Here is a 23,583-nt window from a genome sequence, read left to right as displayed (position 1 = left end):
AAAATGATTAGAAATCATGGATTATTTCCATACTTGAATATGAAGACCTGAAATCATATATATATAGGTGGTAAGAAGCAATTTCTGGAAATATTTATTTATTGACTTTATTTACTCAACATGTGAGTCATCCTACAGACAAAGCTCACATATAAATAAAAAATAAAACACGATCAAATCAATAAAACTCAATTAAGTACAATAAAAACTAAGAGCAGCCACAAACATAATAAAAGATAATGGAGACTAAAATATCAAAAACAATGCTGATTTTTTTTAAAAAAAATATGCATAGAGATAAAAAAAGAGCTCTAAGATACAACTTTAAGAGAAACTGTAAAGTGTCTAGTGAGTTGAAAAGCCTGAAAGAATAAAAAATATCTTTGCCTGGTGCCAAAAAAATCAACAACATGGGTGCCAGGTAGACCTCTCTGGGGAGGTTATTCGACAATTCAGGGAATAGGGCACAAGCAGCTACCCACCAAATCTCAGTATGTGGGGGGGGGGCATGTGGAACAGGGCCTCTGATGATGATCTCAGAGCATGGGTAGGAATGTATGGAAAGAGGTGGTCCTTCAGATACTGTGGCCCAAGTCTAGGAAGGTCTTTACAGGTTAAAACCAGTACCTTGAATTGAACTGGAAGTCAGTAAAAATATGACTGTAACACCCAATTCCTGTCAGTCCTCTTGCTACCATATTTTGTTCTAATTGGGTTGTATTCAAAGGCAGCTCCAAATATAATGCATTTTAGTAATCTATACAGGAGGTTACTGGGACATGGTTCACTGAAGCCAGGCTATCACCGCTAAAGTAGGGTCATAGTTGGCACCCCAGCCTAAGCTATTGCTTTCTGTGTTAGGCAGGGCTATTGTCAGTTATAGGAGGGATGAGTAAAGTGAAAGGCAAAGGAGCATGATCTGAAAAATGTGGAATTCTCACCTTGCTCTTGGGATTTTATATTCTGGAATCTTTACTATTTTGTGCTTTTGTAGGCTGTAAGTATAAAGGATTCAGAAATTGTATTATGTTTATTGCATAGGCTAGATGTATGGCTTTTTAAATAATCTGCTCTGAGCCATTGGAAGAGGCTGAGATGGTATATAAACGAAGAAAAAAGGACAGGTGTAATCCCAACTACATGAGAAAGTATTCTTTTATTTGGTTTAGTTCAATAAATTTGCATCTCTTCTCTGAAGACAGGGTGCCATTAATGAAAACAGGGAGCTTTGACTAATGATAAGATGCCAGTAACCTTTACAGACTCACAGAATCAATTTATTCTGACCTTGTTTTTTGTTTTTTTGTTTTTAAACAACAGTGAAACAAAGCATTTGATTCTGGCTATTAAAACAATACAAGGGCAGACGGACTCTTGATTTCTCCTATTTCTTTTGATAATTCTTAGCAAAAGAAATACATTCTTTTGAAATCAAGTTCTAACAGCAAAAGCTCATTAATGAAGAAGTTTATAGGCTGGTATCAACAGAACCATGATTTTTGTTTGAGAGACACCAGCTTCCCCAGATTTAGGGTGGATTCCTGCCTTGAGCAGGGGGTTGGACTCGATGGCGTTATAGGCCCCTTCCAGCTACGATTCTATAAATGTCTTGCTACACCATGATTCTTCAGCTCTTTGAAAGACAAACCAGGGTTAGGCACGTTTTTCTAAAATATCTCTATGTTTGAAGACCTCCCAGAGGGGAAAACCATGATTAAAAATGTAACATGTTAGCCCTACAATCCATTTATTTTTATATCCCTACCCAAAGCAAGTGCTGAAATGCATTCCATATGCACTTGCTCTTAGTACCAGGGATATACAAAACTCATGAGGCTACTCTGAAATATTGTCAAGTCTGATGGAAATTAAATATAGAGTGATCTTGCAATGTGCATTTGCTGAACAGCATGGTTGAAAACACCATGCAGAATTGAAGCAGACTGATGCTCTCATCCTAAGGATATTCATAAGCTGAGGGCGGGGTGGGGGGACACAAACTGGCTCACACCAATGCAACTACAAATGAAATGCCATTGTATGCTTCTCAAGTGAGGAATGCCCCTCCTGTGATGCCGCATGGCACTGGACCTCTATGACAAAAAACTAACTTTCAAGTATTAGTTTTTAAGTTTTGCCCATAAATTGGATCTTGGGATCGAGTCGAACGCCGCTTTAAAATCTACAAAGGCTGCATATAGCCGGGAGCTACTGCTACGCAACAAATTCCTTCAGCTTGCTTAGCACTTCGTCCTTACACTTGATGATGTACACTGTCATGAACCTGGAATAATCATCAATGAAAGTAAGGAAGTACTTACCCCCGCCAGGGGTTATTGCCTCCATTGGCCCACAAAGGTCAGAATGGATGAGCTCCAATGGTTCCTTGGCTCTGCTCTCACTTGCCTTGGGCAGCGGTGTTAGCAGAACCACCTCCATTTTTAACAGGAAACTATAAAGTCTCTATTGCACACCAAGCAAAATGTCATAATGCCCTGTATGAGAATGTCTCCTTGTGTGCGTCCTTGCATCCTTGATTACTAATATAAACAAGAGTTCTGGCTCCAGCTGTCTGTGTCGAAGTTAACTTCTATAACTTACTGTCAGGCCAAAGGTATTGTTTACAGGACTGTTTAGCATAATTAGCTATGCCTCAGTGTTACATTCTGATTGGTTAATGCTGCTACTGGGCCCTGCCCCTTGAAAGCTTTAATACTGTACCATATTCCCTATGTCTTTTGTCTGATTGCTCCCTTTGAAGAGACCAGGCCTTGATTACTAATCAATAAAGCGCTTTTGAACCCTCTGTCGCTGGAATGGTGGAGTCGTGCTTAAGGGCTGTTTGGATCTCGTCCTTGGGTGAAAAGAACATTGATCTAACAGCGGGGCTCGCATGGACTTGGTCTTGATGCAGCAAACACAGCTCATCTTCGACCTGCATGCTGGGGATTTATAAGTCTGCAGTAAGTCCTTTTGTCACCAATTCCTTCACTGTCTCCGTACTTCTGTGCCCCATCCGCCTGTGTGTGCCAGAGGAAAAAAGTGCACCAAATAGTGTAGATGCAAAAGAGATGAGCTCAGGTGCTTAGGAAATTGTATAATTAAAAAAATATATATATCCAGGAGTGCTCAACGTTTCAGACTAGACGTCCTTCGTCAGGAGCTATAACAATTTTAAAATAAACAAGTTAGAATAGAGAAAGTAGAGAAGAGGAACAACGCCCAAAGTTTAAGTTACATTCTTTCGAAAAAAATAACTGTTTTTTTGCATCATAGCGCTCCCTATTTTTAAAATTTGTCATCACCAGGTAAATACATAGGGAGTTACAAGACTTTATGTCTCATTAATCATACTTGGTAGGTATTATGCTTGTTATTCCTGATAGACAAATATTAATCAAATATTGCCTTTGAAAATCAAATTTGTTTGTTATCTACATCATTCAAGAGTCAAGTCTGCTTGTTTTCAACATTACTTTACCCATTGGAATAGCAAGTACCATTTCTTTGGAATTTATAACATGCGAAAGAGCCAGAAAAGCTTATCTCATAAAGAGCTCACACTATGACATGGCAGACATATAGAAATCTAACCTGGAAAGGAATATCGAGATGCCAATGGGCTGCTGTAGTTAAAAGTTTCTTGAATTGCAGTCTGAAGTTTTGCTCTTGTAATCTGGTTTGCCTTTTTGCAGCATGGTGCTCACATGATGTGCCTGTCCTGCAGTCATGCCACCCCATCCTCTCCATTTTCTGTGTTTTCCTAGAACAGGGAAAGTCCAGTTTATTTCCTCCATGCGGGATTAAAGCGCCCTTCTACCCCATGTATTGCTATCCTCGCGCTATGTCCTTTGTTGGGGGGCATGTGCTTTGAAGGGAGGTCTTGCTGATGAAAGAGGGGGGTGGGGCAGTTCTCCTCCTCCAGCATGCCATGTTGAACAAATGGGCTTGTGCTGACTCAGTTGAATGACAAGAACCAATGAACTGGAGGGGGAAGGAGGAGGGGCAGGGTGGGAGATCAAACAAGTGAAAGGAGATTTCACTGGTACAGTGGTGATACCACAAACACACATGAAAAGGACCATTAGCCTGACCCGCTAATGAAACGGAGGTGGAAATAGAGGAGGCAAACTGGGGGGGGGGGAAGTAGGTGTGATGGAGTCCAATGTCACTAGCAGAATAATGCTGTGCTCCCGACCACATGCAAATGTACAGATAAAGTGGTCTTGGAAATTCCTTTTAGTGAATCTATCAGGCCATCAGCAGTACAAAAAAAGTATAACCCATACCTATTTTGTTTCTGGGGCCATCTGTGGCTACATCTCTCTAAGCAAGATTCTGGGTTAGACAGCCTACATTTGGCAAGAGCTAGAGGATATGGGAGAAGAGAATCTAAGATTCAGTATCTGCAATGATTTAGATAAATGCTTATCTTCATCTGTGTTAGTACAAGTGTCTATTTGGCATAACCGTACATCACATATGTAGAATCACTGAACTGTCTCCATACACGTTACTATCCTATTTCACAAATTTGCCACTAGGAATAAAGTGAAAAAGATGTGAACTTCAATCATTAGAAATCAATAGGAGGTTTTTCCTGGAGCTTCTCCACATGAGCAATTTATTGCACACTCGTGGTTGGTCACTCACGGAAGTTTGCAGGTCGTTTTCATGAAGTCACCAACCTCCAACGTCTCCCCCAGTGTTTTCAAGTGGGAATCTGCCATCTTATTAAACCCTGACAATCCAGTGATAAATGGAAAATGTGCAATAAAACATTACCATCTGCTAGTGGAAGAATAGAAACAAAGGGGAAGGAACGGATAAAAACAAGAGGTGAGTAGCATGTGTGTGTTGATCGTTAAACCTGTGAAGACTCCAGAAGACAAAGCTTTGATAGGACTGTTGGATTTTTGCTGAATGTGGAAAAGCTCCTAGTCTCCAACAAAGTTTGCATGAAATACACAAACTGACAAACATGCCTAGAAAGAAATGCTCTCCCCTCCCAGTATTTTTGTTTTTTGTTTTTTTTACTGGAGGATTTTATAGAGGTAAGAAATTAGTCCAGCCCATGCGTTCTTATATGTAGCACTTACTAGGTTCCACTTTCCCCCATCAGGACAGCGTCTGAGTTTAAGCATATCCCATAAATAATTCTAAAAGATGGACAAACATTTTCCCTTATTTTCTTTGCCAATCTTACTTTTTGGGTTGTGCAATAATTGTTTCCTGATAAGTTAGCCTTAACTGGAAAATTGCAAGGTATGGTTGCCCTACATTGCTATTTCTCTTCCTTTCCTTTTATTTTAAGCTCAGCTGCAAATGCCACATCCCACGTTGTTTGCAAAGATAAAATGTTGAATGCGGCCTTTGTTGGAGCAGATCTTATAAGTCCCAGTTTGCCTATAATGAGTTTTCAGTCTAAAGTGGTAGAAATGTCACAGGTTCTGTTTGCAGCGTTCACTCTACTGGAATGAATGTTTCTAGTTAGTGATAATACGAATTAATCAGCCTAATTATTGTGAGATGAAAGTAGACACCTTTGTGTATTGAATAACTTCTGACATTTTTGTTCAGAGAGCACAAATCAAGCGCCAGAAAATAAATTAAACACGACCTCCAGTGCAGGCTTCACTTTGCCTAATGACTCTTCTCCCATGAAATTCAATGATGTACAAATCTTACAGTTAAATAAATGATAGATTTTAAACATGCTTTAAACAATAGCAGCGTTTTTATTGCAGTCATTGGAATTCAAAGTGCTGCTTCAATCCCAAGAAGCAGGGCAAACAAGTTCATGCTAAATGAATTGAAAAATAAAATATTTGTGCAGCCAGCCATCAGAAATACATTCAAAGGGTCCGGAGGCATTTGTGATAAGGCTCCCCCTCCTTTTTTTTTAGTTCATCGCTTGGAATATCTACAGCAGGTGAAAAAAAAAATGTTAAGAAGAGCGAGAGGATTCCAGGAAAGGTCAGGATATAAGTCTTCTGATCCTATCATGTCTACTTATTTTAATAATGTGTACAATGGGAAAATACCATGAAATAGTTACTGCAATTCTTTATCATACATTTTACTTTTTCAGTAAAAAAATGTTATATATAAAGAAAAGATAAGGGCAGAGAACGAGGAGAAGCAATTGTCAGCTGAGGGAAACATTATAAGTGCTAGCAGCATTTCAGATAGGCTGGGTTGCCAATGATGGAAGAATGGCAGCTACATTTGAAAACACAAGAATTGGGGTTAAATTGCAGTTTGAACCTGAAGGAAGTGATAGGCTGTCTATATCTGCTCTTGTACAAGAATTATCAGAGTTGAAATATTTTGATGAAATATTTCACCTGTTTTTTCTTGTATAGAACGTAGATATCCAGAGCCAATGGAGACAGCCTATCATTTCCATCAGTTATTTATAGAAAGCTGTACTTCAGCCTCCCCTAAGTCTGTGTCAAATTCAGGTGTTGGGCTATGTCTTTCTTGTATTGCGAAATCTGGCTGACTGTGTGGCTGTGTCCTGAGTAACCAAGGACTCATGGTGAGAGCTGGACATCTAGTATGAAAAGGCAGCAGACTCAAAGGCTTTCTGAATTCTGACTTCCTCTTGAGTTGCCAGAAATAATTGATATAGTCTAGTGGCTAAGAGTGTAAATTGGGAAGCCCTCAGTCCAAATATCAACTCAGTCACAGACTCACTAGCCTTAGCCAAACCATTATCTCTCAGCCTCCGCACTCCATCTGTAACATGCAAATAGCAATGCTGGTCTACTCTACAGGTCTGTTGTAAGGTTTGCATCTCTCTCTATCTCTCTATGAATTACTCGGAACACCCCAAAACCAGTGTTTTGGGGAACTGGTGGCCCTCCAGATGTTGTGGGACTACAACTCTCAGCACTGGTCAGGACTGATGGGATTTGTGAGTCCAAAGCATCTGAAGGGTCACCAGTTCCCCACCCTTGCTGTGGCTATAGGATTGTGATGCGTTATTATAATGATCACACTCCTTCAAATCACCCCACATTACAGGTAGGTGGGATAGCAACTTTTCAGGTGACCTGTTTAGAAGGGAGAGGTGAGGCTTGCTTGTGATGCTGGGCTCTGCATGTGGACTGCCCAGTGGGAGAAGGGAGGTGGTCCAGCTGTTTAAAGCAGGAGATCTTTCTTCCAGCACACTTATCATCCAGTGTACATTATTTCCTTAGCTAGGTTGGCACTGGGGAGTGTAATGGAGCAGAACGGAGTGACTGAAGGATAACACCAACACCAATAAAAAGCCAAGGCTGGAGTGGGTAGGATCCAGGCAATCTAATTCCAGAGGCTGGGGACAATCTAATTCCAGAGGTGGGCAGTAATGGAGTGGAAGGGAGTGCAAAAGATATCCCCTCAAGCGCCCATTGGAGTAGGCACTTTGCCACAATTGCCCAAGCTGGGAGAGAAGAGAAAGTGGGGAATTGATTTACAATAACTCAAATTGGTCTTCTCCTATTGGAACGTGTAAGTTTTCTAAGTCTTCTCTTTGTCTTGGCTTTGTTTGGGGAATATATTCAGGCCCCACAAGAGGTATTGTAGTTTGGTGAAGGGGCTATGGAAAAAGCAAGCAAACCAAGAAAAAGAAAATTGATCCCTTGCCACGACACAGGCTCTGAACAACAGACCCGGCCGCGGCTACTCCCTGCTCAAGCCAAGCACCACTGCTTGATATGCCTGAGGCAAGGGACAAACACCGCCTTCCTCCAAACTATGTGGAGAAAGGGGTTAAAATGGAGAAGGATTTCAATATAAAATAATGTGCTGTGAGTTATATGTGCTGAGGTGAATTATTGTCAGGAGTGGGTGCTAAATGTATAAACTTCAGATGATAAATGCCAAACAGACGTGTGGGATTTTTGTGGTAGTTAAAACAAAATAATTGAAATTTATTTTAAAAAGTTCACAAGCTTTGTTTTAAAATAAAACTTTTAAAAACCTTTTTGAAACCTTTCATCCAATCCTTTCACCCATTCACATACGCACTTTCCTTTCTCTCACACAATCACTCTTGAGCTTTCTTTATTGTCAGTATTGTTTAATATATATCAACTATGTGCACACCAAACTCCAAAGACACCACTCTCTACCCTGAACCTCAAATTCTCCAGACCCAAGTACTCTAAACCCCAAGAGCTAACACACAGAGAGCCCTAAGAGTGCCTAAAAAGTCTCCCTCAATCCCCTCAGTCATTCCTTTATATATCCTCCTCCCCCCTCCTCAGACATTCTAACTCCACCCACTCAAGCCAACATTCTAAAAACCACAGACTTACAAACTCCAGACATACTTTTGGGAACTGACTTGTGGGGTGTAACGCCACACCCCTCCTTGTCCTCAAAATATATTAGTTATAGGAACTTGTGACATATACTAACTATAACTAGGTGACGGGTCCAAGGTTAAGAACAGGTGAGGTTGTGGTTGGTTGGAAAAATTCCTATAAGAACAGATAAGTAAAGTAGACAACTGACCATATGAAAAGCAGAAGTAATGTCCAACTTACCCTAGCTTAGAGGTAAACAAACACGTCACGAAAGAATAGAACATTCTGGGAAGGGGATGGTCTAAATTATCATAGAATCATAGAATCATAGAATAGCAGAGTTGGAAGGGGCCTACAAGGCCATCGAGTCCAACCCTCTGCTCAATGCAGGAATCCACCCTAAAGCATCCCTGACAGATGCTTGTCCAGCTGCCTCTTGAATGCCTCTAGTGTGGGAGAGCCCACAACCTCCCTAGGTAACTGATTCCACCGTCGCACTGCTCTAACAGTCAGGAAGTTTTTCCTGATGTCCAGCCGGAATCTGGCTTCCTTTAACTTGAGCCCGTTATTCCGTGTCCTGCACTCTGGGAGGATCGAGAAGAGATCCTGGCCCTCCTCTGTGTGACAACCTTTTAAGTATTTGAAGACTACTATCATGTCTCCCCTCAATCTTCTCTTCTCCAGGCTAAACATGCCCAGTTCTTTCAGTCTCTCTTCATAGGGCTTTGTTTCTAGACCCCTGATCATCCTGGTTGCCCTCTTCTGAACACGCTCCAGCTTGTCTGCATCCTTCTTGAATTGTGGAGCCCAGAACTGGATGCAATACTCTAGATGAGGCCTAACCAGGGCCGAATAGAGAGGAACCAGGACCTCACGTGATTTGGAAGCTATACTTCTATTAATGCAGCCCAAAATAGCATTGGCCTTTCTTGCAGCCATATCGCACTGTTGGCTCATATTCAGCTTGCGATCTACAACAATTCCAAGATCATTCTCGTTTGTAGTATTGCTGAGCCAAGTGTCCCCCATCTTGTAACTGTGCATTTGGTTTCTATTCCCTAAATGTAGAACTTGGCATTTATCCCTATTAAATTTCATTCTGTTGTTTTCAGCCCAGCACTCCAGCCTATCAAGATCACTTTGAAGTTTGTTTCTGTCTTCCAGGGTATTAGCTATCCCACCCAATTTTGTGTCATCTGCAAATTTGATCAGCGTTCCCTGCACCTCCTCGTCCAAATCATGAATAAAAATGTTGAAGAGCACTGGGCCCAGGACTGAGCCCTGCGGCACCCCACTCGTTGCCTCTCCCCAGTTTGAGAAGGTTCCATTGATAAGTACTCTTTGAGTCTGATTCTGACATGGACCAATGGATTTAGCTATTTCAGAATAAATTAATATGTATTAATTTGTATTAATTTGTATTAATATGTGAACCTCTATTGGGCGGTATAGAAATGTAATAAATAAATAAATAAATAAATATTAGCAGGGAGGTCTTTGTCTTTGAGAGGGGTATATAAGTCTGGACACAGGGAAGAAAGGTGTCTTCCGTTTCCCTCTGGCATGACTTGGTCTTGCCTGGGAGTGATGAGAGTCCCTCTGCGGAGAAGAGCTCCTTTGCAGAGTCATTGGGGTGTGGGTGTGTCTATGTTTGTTTGTGTTTGTCTATGTTTGTCTTGCTCTCCAGAAATCTGCTAGACTTGTGAGAATATTCTTTTAATTTGCTTTGCTGAATAGAGGTTCGTGTGTCTGTTTGACTTTAACTTTCTTAAATTGTTTTAATAAATGTTTTAAAGTTATAACAGTTTCGCTGAATTTGTGAGTCTGAGGGCCTTGCTAGACGAGGCCTTAGCGCACTGTGAAGCCCGGTTTTCCTGCTGTGCATCCAGATGACGCACAGGGGAATCTGGGGTCAGGCCGTGCTGAAGCCTCCTGTAACGCGCCATAAGCGAAGTCGCCCTGCACGTAGTCCCTGCGCGTCGTGCATCTAGGAGCCTAGGCGGCGCACGCTAAAGTTAGCGCGCCGTCGCCCCGCCTCCATGCCGGCTTATCCGGCATGGTCTAGCAAGGCCCTGAGTGAAGTCAATCATTCTGAGCATCTATCTCCAGAACTTCCTTACACCTACTATAGTGGGGAATTTAAGGACTACTGTTGCAAGGTATTGCAGGAACTTACACTTCCAAGCAGCCAACGTTCAGTGTGCCTTAAAATAAAATTCACTTGAAAAATCCCCTTGCACCTAGGCATAAAGAAAACAAAGAAAGGGTTGACTGCTCATTATTATTGGCCTAAAATATCCCAAGAGGTCACCCAGTATTGCTTGTCTTGTCCAGTTTGCCAGAAAAATGGGGAAAAAGTGATGCAAAATCAAAGCACATTTAAAACCCTTGCCCATTATTGGACAAGCTTTCCACAGAGTAGGCATGGACGTAGTTATCCAGACCTTCAAGCAAGGGGCGAAAATTTATTTTGGTAGCGGTAGACTACGCCACACGATGTCCCAACACTGAACCCTTGAAATCCGTGGAGGCACAGGGCTCATCTACACCAAGCAGGATATTCCACTATGAAAGTGGTATGAAAGTGGTATATAAAAGGCAGGAGCCACACTACTGCTTTATAGTGATATAGAAGTGCACTGCAGGATGTACACTACTGCTTTATAGTGGTACTGAAGTGCACTGACAACTGTTGGGGCCCATGACGCATCTACACCAAGCAGGATATTCCACTATGAAAGTGGTATGAAAGCAGTATATGGTATGTGTCATGGGCCCCAACAGTTATCAGTGCACTTCAATATCGCTATAAAGCAGTGGTGTGGCTCTTGCCTTTTATATACCGCTTTCATACCACTTTCATAGTGGAATATCCTGCTTGGTGTAGATTAGCCCTGTGCCTCCACGGATCTCAAGGGTTTCATACCACTTTCATAGTGGAATATCTGCTTGGTGTAGATGAGCCCACAGACAGTGGCTGAAGCCTTACTTAAGATCTTTATGGGACTGGGGTTTCCTCAAGAGATCTTAATGGATCAAGGCAGTGTGTTTATGGGAGAAGTGATACTATTATTATTATTATTATTATTATTATTATTATTATTATTATTATTATTATTTGTGCCCGGAGCTCTCATTGGGTGGCCTCAGGGGAAGGTGAGCAATAATTCTCACAGAAACAGTGTTGGGTTATAAACTGGCCACAACTTTATTGGTTACAGCTTAGAGTTTGACATGGTATGAGGGCTGGATCCCCCAATCGGTGAGCCTGGCTGCTGGCCGATTCACACCACAGCCAGCCTGCTGTGAGGCTCTACGGGGGGGGGCTTAGGCTAGAGCATGGGGGATTGATCATGCCACGGCATGTGCCATTCACATGTCTTCTTCCCTGCTCCCCTGGGGGTGGTTCCGGCATATCAGCCCCTGAGCTGGGCTGCAGCCCAATGGCCCCACCCCGGACCCCCCTTTCCTGCTGGGTAAGAGGGCGTGTACCCTCTTCTCCCTTGATTTGGATCCAGGCCCAAACCATCCGTCCTGCACTGAAAAGTTGTGACAGTGATGTTTAGCACAGTAACTTTACAACCAGTAACTTTACAACCAACAGTAACTTTACAACCAATAGTAACTTTACAACCAATTTGCATTGCTATGAGGAAGGTGAAAACCCTGTGAGATACACCAGTTCTTCCCACAGGTAAAATTCCTTCCCAGCCCCATCAACCAGCTGAAGTCCACAGCAATACCCAAACTTGTTTACAGAGAGGGTGGGTTGGGCGAGCCTGTGACCGCAATGTGTGCGCTCAGGAGGGGAGCCAGGCCGTGAGCTCTTATCGCTCAGGAGTGGACTGGAGGGAAAACTCCCCTCCCAGCCGCCTGTGGCCTCACCCTCCTGCTAACCCAGCCCCAACCTCCTTTCCCGCCAAGGCACCCGCACCACGATGCAAACAAAGGCCCCCAGATAAGTAAGGGACTCTGGCTTATTACATTTGTATACCGCCCCATAGCTGAAGCTCTCTGGCTGGTTTACGTAAGATTAAAACACTTTAAAAAATATACAAAATTTAAAACTACAAAAACAGGCAACAGAAACAGAAACACACATTTAAAACAACTATTGTTGTTGTTGTTTATTCGTTCAGTCGCTTCCAACTCTTCGTGACTCAGGAACCAGCCCACACCAGAGCTTTCTGTCGGCTGTCGCCACCCCTAGCTCCCCCAAGGTCAAGTCTGTCACCTCCAGAATATCATCCATCCATCTTGCCCTTGGTCGGCCCCTCTTCCTTTTGCCTTCCACTTGCCCTAGCATCAGCGTCTTCTCCAGGGTATCCTGTCTTCTCATTATGTGGCCAAAGTACTTCAGTTTTGCCTTTACTATCATTTCCTCAAGTGAGCAGTCTGCCTTTATTTCCTGGTGTGTGGACTGGTTTGATCTTCTTGCAGTCCAAGGCACTCTCAGAATTTTCCTCCAACACCACAGTTCAAAAGCATCTATCTTCCTTTGCTCAGCCTTCCTTATGGTCCAGCTCTCGCAGCTATTTTTAGTAGCAATTTAAAAAAGCAATTATAAAAAGGCAATTAAAAAAGCAGGCTTAACTATCAAAGCAAAGACGTGCCAGTTTGGACTACCAGAAGTTACTTACCTTGGTCATCAAGTAGGAAGTAGAAAAATAGCTCCCCTATGGGACAAGGTGGAGGCTATAAAGAACTGGCCTATCCCCAAACTAAAAAAAAGTCAGAGCATTCTTAGGAATAATGGGATATTACAGAAGATTCCTAGAAAAATGTAGAGATTTGGCATCCCCATTACATGAACTGACCAGAAAGAAAGCCTGATACCATCAAGTGGAGTGACTAGTGTCAGCCAAAACTAGGCTGATAACTGTTACTAAGGCCTTAGCTAGACCTAAGGTTTATCCCGGGATCGTCCCGGGGTCATCCCTGTTCATGTAAATGACACACAGGATATCCTGGGTGCAGGCAGGGACGACCCCGGGATAAACCTTAGGTTTAGCTAAGGCCCCAGAGGACTTTCTCTTCTGCCGCACCCAGACTGTGGAATGGCCTGCCAGGAGAGATTCATCAACTTAATACTCTCTCTGAGGCCATAGCTAGACCTAAGGTTTATCCCTGGATCATCCAGGGGTCAAACCTGTTCATCATCTAGGTGACACACAGGGGATCCAGTGCCTGGCGAACCCTGGAGGATCCCAGGATAAACCTTAGATCTAGCTGTGGCCTCAGTTTAAGGTTGCTATAAAGACCAGTCTCTTCTGGTGGGCCTACCCAAATTAATTTTAAGAAGTCTGATTATTATATTGTATGTTTTTTATATGTTTTAAATCAGTTTTATGCATTTGATTTATATGGTATTTTCTGTATTAAATGTGGTTCTCTGCCTTGGTCCGGGGGAGAGGCAGGTAAGATATAAATAAATAAATAAATAAATAAATAAATAAATAAATAAATGTTTTATGCCATGGCTCAGGGGCATTGCTAAGCACTTAAAAGATTCAGGGCACAGACCCATGGGACATAAATCTGCATAAAAATCTGCATAAAAAAGAAGCCGCCCCGCCTTCTTCCGCCGAGCTCTCCGACCCGGGTGGCTCTTTTGCCGGCAGCAGGAGGACGGCAGGGAGGTGGGCGGCGGCAGCGGCGGCGGCGGCAAGGACGTGGCCGGATTCCCCAGCCTCCTCCTCCGCCTCTTCCTCCGCCTCTTCCAGGCAGGATCTACACAATCGTTTTCGTGGCGCACTGCAGGCGCACGCAAGCGCCTTCAGTACGCAGTGTAGATCCTTCCTAAGAGGCTGAAGAGGAGAGGCTGCCCAGGACGCTGCACCGCTCTCCTCTAAAGCAGCTGAGGTTTGCCTTCGAGAAGGCAGCCGCAAGCCCAGCCCACGTGGCTCCTTCTTGCTCCTTCTCTGAAACTGGAGGAGGAGGAGGAGAAGGACAACAAAGGCGACAGTGCAGGCGCCCAGCATTGGCAAGGCCAACTGTTAACCCTTGCTGTGCCATGCCGTGCCGTGCCAAGGCTGCCTTGCCTGGATGAGCCCTCCTGGTAAAGCCAGCTCTGCCAGCAACTGGGGTGGCAACGGGGTTAGCAAGCACCTTGTTTGAGGGGTGCTTGCCCCCTGCTCCCTGGCACTGCCACTGCAGTGCCCAGTGGTTGCTCCTGAGAGGGTGCTATTGTAGGTAGTGGCAGAAACAGCAAAAATGTACTGTGGGCAGCAAGGGCCAGTATTACAGTGAACTGGGTCTCTATTATTTATGTATATTTGTCTGGATGTCCCAATACCCAAGATCAAATATAGACTGCATAGTCTCAAATACTAGTGCTACTAGCCTTTGTACACCATCCATCAATACTCACTGTAAGAGGTTCATGTAACCAAATCCAAACTATATGAAAAGTTCACCTTCTGTCAATATAATTCATGGTTAAAATGACTAATTGATAGACAAAAGCATCTCCAGAAAGAAAAAAGATAAATCTTCATAAGCAATCATTTTTGTTTTGCATTTGTTCATTGCCATGGAATTTGAGTGCCTTCTAGTGGCAAGGAATGTTATGTATGTTTGAAAGTACTGATGAATGTTATATATGTTTGAAAGTACTTAACACAGAATGGTGGAACTGCAGCAGCATAGAGAGGCAAGGGAGGTGGAAGAGCAACAGCAGGTTGAAGCAGAAGTGGAGAATGCTGAGGTGATGAAAAACGAAGTAGAGGAAACTCCCTGGGAAAGGGTGACAGTTAGGATGGGACTGGAGGATGAGACTGGAGGACAGCCTGCAGAGGAAAAATGACAGGAGACCCCGTGCAACAGTGAACAAGAGGCAGAAGGCCAGTCGACCAAGAAGAAGAGAAGAGTCATCATTGTGGGAGAGTCCTTGCTGCATGGGATTGAAACCCAAGTATGTCACAAAGACCCATGGACTCGCCAGGTATGCTGTCTCCCTGGAGCACAGATGTGAGATGTGACTGAAGGGTTGCCAAAGCTCATAAACCCACTAGCACGTACCCCACTGACACATACCTCTTCCTTTTCATCCATGTGGGAACAAATGATACTGCCAAATAGAGCTATGAAGAAATCATGTCAGACTTGAGGAAACTCAAGAACTTTCTCATCCATCTTTCCAGCTTTTGGAAGAGGAAAAGAAAGGGAAAGAAAAATACTCCGAGTGAACGACTGGCTACGAAGGTGGTGTCAAAGTGAGAGATTTGAATTTTGCGACCATGGCCTATGCTTCTTGGAAGATGGGCTGCTAGCAAATGATGGTTTGCACCTCACAAGGACTGGGAAGAATGTGTTTGGCCACAGCATGAAGAACTTTGTCAGGAGGGCTTTAAACTGAATCCTACGGGGAAGGGAGATGTAAACTTGGAAGCAACAAAGGATGAAGGCTTATGCACCATAACAGAGAGAATAGCTCTAATCGTGCCCAATAATAGTCTTCACAATAATGTAGGAAAGAAGCCAGACTATAAAGCATATGGTCTTCGATGTCTGTATACATTGCTCAGAGTATGGGAAACAAACAGAATGAACTTGAACTCTTAATTCATAAAGACAAATACAACTTGATAAGTATAACTGAAACTTGGTGGGATGACTCCCATGACTGGAATATAGTAATTGAAGGGTATAACTTGTTCAAAAAGAACAGAAGAAATAGAAAGGGGGCAGAGTCGCACTATATGTTAAAAAATAGTTATCCCCGCACAGAAAGACAGGAGGATGAGCCTGGTAGCCCCATCAAGAGCATCTGGATTAAAATAAATGGGGCAAGGAATAAAAGGAACAGGATAGTTGGAGTCTACCAGCGACCACCCAATCAAGGAGAAGACGAGGATGAAACTTGATAAGCAAATTGCCAATGTTTCAAGGAAGTGTGATGTAGTAGCAATTACCCCAATATCTGTTGGGAGACAAATTCTGCCAAAAGTGGCCCTTCCAAGAAGTTCCTGACATGTGTGGCTGATAACATTCTCCCATAGAAAGTGGAGGAAGGAACTAGAGGATCGGCTATCCTTGACTTGATACTGACCAATAGGGATGACTTAGTGGATAAAGTGGCAGTTACGGAAACTCTGGGGGAAAGGGACAACATCATACTTGATTTTAAACGAAGCAAAGGCTGAGTGTAGCCATACACGTACTCTGGATTTTAGGAAAGCTGATTTTAATAAACTCAGAACTATGATAAGTAAGGTTCCATGGCAAGTGACCCTAATGAGAAAAGGAGCCCAAGATGGGTGGGAGTTTCTAAAAAAGGAAAATTAAAAGGCACAATTACAAACAATTCCAAGAAGGAAAAAAGATAGAACAGAAAAAAACACTGTGGCTCCACAAAACGTTTAGAGATGGCCTGAAAAGAAAAAAAGGGATACATATAGGATAGTGGGAAGAAGGCCAGGCTGCAAAAGAAGAGTGCAGACACGTAGCACAAAAGTGCAGGAATGGCATCAGGGGCAGGAACTACACTAGACTACACTACACTAGCTTCGGCTATTGGGCGGTATAAAAATGTAATAAATAAATAAGTAAATAAATACTGCTTTATAATGGTTTAAAACGGTATTGACACACTCCACATACAGTTTTCACACCGTTTTCAAACTGTCATATCCTGCTTGGTGTAGATCTGGCCAGGGAGTCTAAAGATGAAAATGAGCTGAGGCTAGCAAGGAATGCTAAAAGCAACAAAAAACTTTCTTCAGGTATGTGCATAGTAAAAGACAGAGGTTCAACTACTCAGAGAGGATGGCAAAGAAAAGGCCAAAGTACTCAATTCCTACTTTGGCTCAATCTTCTCCCAAAAGTGCGTCTATGGCCCCCTTGGCAAAAATGAAGTACAAGCTGAAGGGGAAGGATTGCAGTTTGAGATTGATAAATAAATGGTCAAGAAAAACCTAATTTCTTTGAATGAGTTCAAATCTCCAGGGTGCGGTACTGGTTCCCCTCTATTTGGCCCTGGTTAGGCCTCATCTTGAGTTCTGAGCACCACACTTCAAGAAGTATGCAGACAAGCTGGAGTGTGTTCAGAGGAGGGCAACCAGGATGATCAGGTGTCTGGAAACAAAGCTCTATGAGGAGAGACTGAAAGAACTGGGCATGTTTAGCCTGGAGAAGAGAAGATTGAGGGGAGACATGATAGCAGTCTTCAAATACTTAAAAGGTTGTCACACAGAGGAGAGCCAGGATCCCAGAGTGCAGGACACGGAATAACGGGCTCTAGTTAAAGGAAGCCAGATTCCGGCTGGACATCAGGACATCAAGTTCCTGACTGTTAGAGCAGAATGACATTGGAACCAATTACTTAGGGAGATTGTGGGCTCTCCCACACTACAGGTATTCAAGATGCAACTGGACAGCCATCTTTCAGGGAAGCTTGTCAGGTAAGGGAAAGTCGGGAGAGATATTTGAAATTTGTCCCAACTTTCGGTCTTTCCTCCATATCTTGAGACCCAGGTTGCTCTATCAGCCCACCCTCTGACCTACTGGTGCTGCTGTTGAATGCCAGGTCAGTCCACAATAAGACAATCACTACCCATGACTTGATCATGGAAGACCATTTCATGTTCCTTTTATTTTCACTTGCATACCCAAAAGGAATATTCACATTCAAAGTAATATTGGTATGGCACTTCTTTGTATGGAGCCTTTGAACTCAGTTTTTTTCTTGTCCCTTTTTTGTGTGTGGTGCTGATAAATGTATTTTGCAACATATATTTACACAGGCAGTAGATGTCATACCTGCCTCACAAAATCAACACAAATCTATTCCCTGGCAAAGTGTCATGAAATGGATGAAAACTCCCCAGGTTTGTGGTTCTATAAGCTGAGTTCCCCACTTCATGGGGAGCAGTGAATTGTGAGGCTCCCTGGCTGGCAGTGAAGGGAGAAAGGCTGGTGGAGAGCAGTACGTGGGATGAAGCCCAAAGAGGTAGTTAAATAGGTCGGTTCTTTTATATAGGAAGCACAATTAAAGCAGGATGCATGGGAGGACTTCACAATCAAAACAGATTATAAACTGGAAAACTTTGGAGTCCTTTGCACGCAATTCGCAGTGATTGCCCAGTATAACCCTGGTGTGATGAAGCTAACAGACTTCAGTTTTCTAGAAGGAGGGAACTGGAGACTTGTGGCATTTTGTTTACACTGGCCTCTAGACAAGGGTCCATAATATTGCCAGTCCAATCAATCCCTGCATCCTATCAGCAGTCTCAGGATTTCTTTAGTCTTAGGCCTTAGCTAGACCTAAGGTTTATCCCGGGGTCGTCCCTGCCTGCTCCCTGGATATCCCATGTGTCATTTACATGAACAGGGATGACCCCGGGACAATCCCAAGATAAACCTTAGGTCTAGTTAAGGCCTAAGAGTCACCCTTCCCCCAGCCTCACATCCGCCTACCCACCAGGTCTCACTCCGGGCCCTAGTAGAACAAAGGTTACCAAATAATCAGGGCTTAACAAATATGGTCAGCATACCAAATCAGAGAGCAACTCCCTAATGGGAAAAGGTTTCAACTCTTTGGGGTTTTTTATGTTTGGAAAGAGGTGAGACATGACATGCATGGTATGGAGAAAGTAGATAGGGAGGCATTTGATTCCTTTCCTATAACAGTAGAACGCAATAGGGCCATCCCATGAAGCTAATTTTGGTAGATTCAGGGCAGATAAAAGGAAAGACTTCTTTACACAGCATATAGTTAAATTACGGAATTCACTTCCACAAGATGTAGAGCTCCATCCGACGAGCGTTTTATTGCATGCTCATTACTGGGCATTCACAGATTTTTCGGAGGTCCCTCAAATGATGTTGCTTGCCTCCTGCGCGCCTTCTGCCCCTTCTGGCCTTCCTTGCACCACAAGAAAAACCAGAAAAACTCTGAAATATTTTTTTAAAATGGAAGTTGCTGCTCTCTCCTGCTGCGTGTAGGAGAAGCAGTGTGATTACAACGCCCGACTGAATGAGCCTCGTGCTCCTTGTTTACTTCCTGTTTTCAAACAGGAAGTAACTGAGCGATGACGGAGGAGTGATGGTAGCCAGCGTTTTCCCCCAGGTGTGATGGAGCTTGTAGTGATGAAAAGCAATTGTAGACTGCTGTAAATGGGGATTGGACAAAGTCCTGGAGAAGATGACTATCAGTGGCAGTTGGTTGGCCAGTATGTGAGTAGAATGCTGGACTGGATGGATCTTGGTCTGATCCAGCATGGCTCTCTGTATGTTCTTATGTAAAAGTTACAGGTGTGGGTCAAAGGGGCATAAGCTTCCGGGAAACCAGACCCCAACACAGGCTCGGTACAAAGTATGCCTCAGGCAGGGACAGGTGAATAGGCACAGCACCAGCCTTCCACACAGTAGGTCCCTGGGCCAACTTGGATGTTCCGCAAGAAGGGTAAGAGATAGCAGAAGGCTATGTCATGAAGGATAACACTCTGAGAAAGAACAAGGTTCCTTCAGCCAGTTGCTGGCACTCCTTCCAACTTACCTAACATGGTAGTTGTGGGTCCCCCTCCCCCATGACTCCTTCTCCAAATGCTTGGGCAATCAGCCCATGCAAAGGCAATACAGCCTTCTGTGCTGTTGGGCAACAGAATGCCACATATCAGCCATAGAACTGAGCAAGTAAGAAATGCCCGGAAGGGGCAAGGCTCAGACCAAAAGGTCCAGGAAGAGTCAGAAAGCCGAGAGAGCTCCTACAAAACACAAAGGGGGACAGATAGTGAAGGGACATTAGGTGGGCCTTCCTCACAGAGGAGGGCTCCCTAACACCAGCCAAGGACTATTGGGCAGTGGGGGCTCACATCCTAGTCTCCAGGGGTGGGTACTACGCTGCAGGGTGATGGAACGCAAAAGGGGGAGTCAAACAGGGATAGCATGGGCACTGGAAGGTGCAGTTCAGACGAAGACTCAGGCCCTTTCTACACCTGCCTTTACCCCTGGGATTGTCCCTGTGTGTCCTGTTGTTTTCATACTGTTGTTTTTATGTTTCTGATGGTTTTTTAAAAAATGTGTATACTTTTTAATGCTTACCATTTTAACTGTTGTAAACCGCCCAGAGAGTTTCGGCTATGGGGTCGTATATAAATGTAATAAATAAATAAATAAATAAATAAATAAATAAATAAACAAATAAACAAATGACGCACAGGGGATCCCAGGAGGAGGGAGGGATGATCCCTCCATTTTTTTTTAATTATTGCATTTGTATCCTGCCTTTTTTCCTCCAAGGAACCCAAGGCAGCATACATAATCTTCCTCCACCTCCTCTCCACTTTATCCTCACAACAACAACCCTGTGAGGTAGGTTGGGCTGAGAGTCTGTGACTGGCCCAAAGTCACCCAGTGGGTTTTCATGGCCAAGTGGGGACTACAACCCAAATCTCTCGACTCCCAGTCCAACAGTGTGGGTGGTGTGGGCGCCCATCCTGGCTTCTTTTCTCCTCCCAGCGAGTAGCGAGGGTCAGCAGAGGGAAGGAGCCAGGCAGGGGGGAGTCCAGGGCCATCAGGGGTGGGGTGGGGAGCAGGGCAGGGCCTTTTTTTCTGGAGTGCAAGCGTGCTCCGGCTCTTGTTATCTTTTTAAAAATGGCGGCCTTCTCACTTCCAGGATGTCACACAGCCATCTGGATGCAAAGCGAGGATCCTGGAAGCCTGAAATCCCAGGATTGTCTCCCTGTGTCCCTCTGCACCCTTAGGTGTAGAACGGGCCTCAGTCACCTCTATGAACAAGAAAAAGGAGAAGCAAAATAGTAAAGGGTCAGAGGAATGCAGTTGATATATTGGACCACTGATCAAGGCTGTTCATGGTGGGGCCCCACATAAAGCACAGGTCAGAGTTCTTCTGATCAATCAGGCCTCAGTTTGAGTGGGATGCTCTGTGTAGGGTATGCTGGTATTTCAATCAAGGAAAAATGCTCAGGGGCACATTGCAAAGTCTCCCATGATGGTGAGAGTGGTTTGCAACCACACCTTCAGGCTTCATGTCTGCAGGTTTATGGGGCCAGAGCCCTCTAAGAGCCCCCAAGAATTCAGTGACCACTATGGGATAAGGGTTAGGGTTAGGGTTAGTCTGATCAGCCTGTATTTCTGTGCAGGGATAGGTATTTTTTAACATATAGTGCAACTCCACCTCCCTTTCTATTTCTTCTGTTCTTTTTGAACAAGTTATATCCTTCAATTGCTATATTCCAGTCATGGGAGTCATCCCACCAAGTTTCAGTTATACCTATCAAGTTGTATTTGCCTTCATGTAATAAGAGTTCAAGTTCGTTCTGTTTGTTTCCCATGCTCTGGGCATTAGTATATAGACATCGAAGACCATGTGTTTTATAGTCTGGCTTTGTCCCTACATTGTTGAAGACACTATTTTGGGACACTATTGGAGCTGTTCTCTGTACTGTGGTGCATTGGCCTTCATCCATTGTTGCCTCGAAATTTACGTCTCCCGCCCCCGTAAGATTCAGTTTAAAGCCCTCCTGATCAAGTTCTTCATGCTGTGGCCGAACTCATTCTTTCCAGCCCTTGTGAGTCGCAACCCATCCCTTGCCAGCAGTCCATGTTCCAAGTAGCGTAGCCCGTGGTCCCAGAATCCAATACTCTCACGACAGCACCACCTTCGAAGGCAGTCGTTCATCCGGAGTATTTTTCTTTCCCTTTCTAATCCTCTTCCAAGAACCGGGAGGATGGATGAGAAAACTACCTGGGCCCCAAAGTTCTTCAGTTCCCTTCCCAGAGCTTCAAAGTCTGAAATGATTTCTTCGTAGCTCTGCTTGGAGACATCATTTGTTCCCACATGGATGAGAAGAAAGGGGTATGTGTCCGTGGACTTTATGAGCTTCGGTAACCCTTCAGTCACATCTCTAATCTGTGCTCCAGGGAGACAGCATACCTGATGAGTCCATGGGTCTTCACGACATACTTGGGTTTCAATCCCATGCAGCAGGGAGTCTCCCACAACGACTACTCTTCTCTTCTTCTTGGTTGACCTACCTTCTTCCACTTGTTCATTGTTGCACGGTATCTCCTGTACTTCTTCCTCTGCAAACTGTCCTTCAGACTCATCCTCCAGAAGCTGAAAGTGGTTGCTTAACTCTAATGGTTCCACCGGTGCAGAATGCCTTCTAGTTCTTCTGCTCCTAACTGTCACTCTTTTTCAGAGAGTTTCCTCTTCATTGGCTTTCCTCCCCTCAGCATACTCCACTTCTGCTTTAGCTGGCTGTTGCTCTTCAATCTTGTGTGCTTCTTGTTGCTGTTGCAGTTCCACCGTTCGGTCTAAGAACTCCTCGACTTCTCTTATTCCTTGGAGGGTGGACACTCACCGCTCAAGTCCTCTCACTTTTTCTTCCAAAAGTGCCACCAGCTTGCACTTGTTGCAGGTATACGCCATGTTGAGCTCAGGCAGAAACACGAACATTGCACACCCTTTGCAGGTCACCACCTCTGGGGCCTCCTTTCCATCCATATTGTCTATTTCTGCTTTAGAAATACCAAGACCTTTCCAAACCTCCTCCCACATTTGGAAGATTATAAGGGACTATTCTATCTTTTAGGCCTTAGCTAGACCTAAGGTTTATCCCTGGATCGTCCCAGGATCATCCCTGTTCATGTAAATGACGCACAGGATATCCCAGGAGCAGGCAGGGACAACCCCAGGATAAACCTTAGGTCTAGCTAAGGCCCCAGTCAGATCCAGCCCATCAGCTCACCCCAGAAGTGAGCCAAAGTCAGGAGCTTGATTCAATTGTTGTAAACCGCCCAGAGAGCTTCGGCTGTGGGGTGGTATATAAATGTAATAAAATAAAATAAATAAATAAATAAATAAATAAATAAATTCATATAAAGGCATTTTCAGACCAGCTTCCATGGACTACAGCACAAGGATTCAATTCCCATCCATTAAATGGGAATGTGTGGTAGCATGCTGCTGGTGCTTGACAAGGGCTTGTGAGAGAACCACACCAAGTAGAGAATATCGTGAGGGAGTACGTTTTTCTTGATTTCTTCATTCCCTTTCCTATCAAGCTGGGCTTTTACAATGGCTTCTAGTGGCCTGAAGAAAGAAACTGGGCTTTTCTGTAAAAACCCCCGCCCCCAACCTTTATAAATGTGAATCTCCCACAAACACTGGTCCAGCACCAGCATCACTCCCACCTATTCCCATTAAAGGGTGGGAGTGAGTCTTTGCTGTAGGTGGATAATAACTATGCTGGGGCTTTGCACAGTGGAACAGCCAGCAAAGAAAATACAAATGTTTAGGACATGTTGGGCGTGTTCAGAA

At 43.9% G+C, this 23,583-nt stretch overlaps 1 protein-coding gene across 1 annotated transcript in view; it reads right to left on the bottom strand.

Moving 5' to 3' along the window:
* LOC134401301 (histidine--tRNA ligase, cytoplasmic-like) overlaps positions 1–23,583 on the bottom strand; it is a 380,518-nt gene that overhangs the window by 110,197 nt on the left and 246,738 nt on the right. The gene's annotated exons all lie outside the window — the stretch shown is intronic.

Source organism: Elgaria multicarinata, chromosome 7, assembly GCF_023053635.1.
Source record: "Elgaria multicarinata webbii isolate HBS135686 ecotype San Diego chromosome 7, rElgMul1.1.pri, whole genome shotgun sequence".
Classification (NCBI taxonomy): Eukaryota; Metazoa; Chordata; class Lepidosauria; order Squamata; family Anguidae; genus Elgaria; species Elgaria multicarinata.
The sequence above is the reverse complement of the archived record's forward strand: the minus strand, read 5'-3'. Positions and strand labels throughout refer to the sequence as shown.